A 2,366-nucleotide genomic window follows, 5' to 3' on the forward strand; every position below is an offset into this window, starting at 1 on the left:
ATTTTAACGATTTAAAAATAATAATTAGAATAAAAGGATTATTTTAAAATTATTTTGAAATTTTATAAATATGTATTTTTAAGAAAATGTATAATTATTTTTATAAATATAACTGAATAGTGAATTCGATGCTTACAAAAATTATACATTTTGAATATTATATGATTTTATTTTCAAGAGAACTTTGCATTTAGTTTTTTTAATATTGGTTGATTTTTTTACTATATGTGTTTTAATTTGGATTTTATATTTTTTTTGTTACAGAATCATCGTAGCGACGTTGCTGATATAACTCCGCTGTTGCGTATCGGATTGGTGAGTGATAAATTATTATTTTTATTGGGATAACGGATGTGTGGTAATTTTATTAATTACTATATATCTACAGATGCATATGAATCAATTTATTAAAAATATACGGATAATTGTACGTATAGCATTCCATGCATCCGTTGTCTTAAAATGGATAAGTAATAACAGATTGGGATGAACTTAATCCTGAATACCTTTTTATTATATGGAATTTATTGTGCATGCACTGTGAAATTTATAATGTCATGTTACATCTACTCAGTAAGAAATGTTTTATGCATAAATATGTACAAATATGAATAAATATCCATAAACATGTATAATCATATATGAAATATGTCCGTACATGTTCATACATCTTTCTTTTGTAAAATTACTTTTTAGTGTGATTGAAATAATAATAGTAATGTGAAAATATTAAAAATGATTAAAAAGATAATTTTTATACTATTTGTTTTAGAAAAAAATTAAGTTTGAAGAAATGTAAAAAAATTACTTATGTGTAATTATATATAAAATTATGCATAATTATGTATGAGTAATATTTTTTACATTTTTTCAAACTTATTTTTTTTCTGAAACGAACAGTGCGAAAATTAATTCTTAATTATTTTTAATGTTTTCACATTACTATTATTATTTTTATTACACCAAAAAGTAATTTTACAAAGGAAAAAGAGATGTATAAACATGTATGAACGTATTTCTTATGTGATTATACATGTTTATAAATATTTATGTAAGAATTTTTTTACCGAGGCACTTTTAATTATTTGTAATTATTATTAAATTTAGCTAATTATTATCAAATTTTTTGTACTAATTGTAAATTCATGCGCGTTAATGAACGCTTTGTTTGTTATTAAGTAATTTAATTTCAAAATTGTAATAAAAAATAAATTCTTTCGGTGGTCGTTTTTTATATTAAAATAATACATCTTGGAAGTTAAAATATATTCATGCATGAAAAATTTTTTACCGGTTTAATAAATATTATTTTATTATTTGTCCTCTAATCTATCCCATTTTCAAATATTCATTCAGGATTAAGTTTTATACAAGTTGGTGCAAAAAGCAATACCTATATACACGTATACGTATAGTATAAACTATTTTCTAAGAAATTCTATTGTCTCACACTTCTTCATATACGTCTTACTAATGAAATGATAATAAAAATTCTAATGTTGAATATATAATTTATTAATCTCGCCTTTCTGTAAAAGACAGTTTATTAATTTTACGTTTATTAATTATTATTTATCTCAACGCACTTACTTCAACCTAATCTTTTATAACTTATCCATATGTAGTAACTGGATTTTATACCAGTTAAAGTAGTGACATGATGTAAGATCCAATATACATTTTATCAAGAAATATAAGAATTTTATCTTATAACTATTTTAAAATTGCTTTCAGAGTTTTGCATGATTTAAAATACTTAATTTAAAAATAATAAATTAAAAATAAAAAAATGATTCTAATAATATACAAAATACGATAGAGATATGTTTACTGATTTGAGAAAAAATTATCCCTTTCGGATCTTACATCATTCATCTGAATTTTTCATCTCCGCATGCTTTGAGATGAGATTCAGCAACGAATCATTCGAATCGTAAAAATACGCACATGGGCCTTGAATTTTATCAGATGATAATCGATTTATTAATTTTCAGTCTATTTTAAAATTTATTTTTATTGAGTTCATTAAGAAATTTACATTAAGAAATTTAATCTAGTTTCTCGTAATATTAGAGATTCTTGAAATAAATACATTATTGACATGAAGATTTTTTAATTTAGATTTATTTTTAGTCGCATATTTATATTTTTAATTTTGAATAAACGCGAATAGAAAATAAACGCGAAAAGAAAATAAACGCGAAATTTATTCGTATATTAATATAATAATAATAATTATTATTATTAATGATAATTATTATTAATCATATTATTAATATTTAGTCAATTTTATTAATATAATGGCCTCTTCGCGACGCGTTCGTGTTTCGCGCATCATACAGAAGCGTAAAGTCTTACGCTTATTG

This window comes from Trachymyrmex septentrionalis, unplaced genomic scaffold (assembly GCF_001594115.1).
Source record: "Trachymyrmex septentrionalis isolate Tsep2-gDNA-1 unplaced genomic scaffold, Tsep1.0 scaffold100, whole genome shotgun sequence".
In the NCBI taxonomy this organism is placed as follows: domain Eukaryota; kingdom Metazoa; phylum Arthropoda; class Insecta; order Hymenoptera; family Formicidae; genus Trachymyrmex; species Trachymyrmex septentrionalis.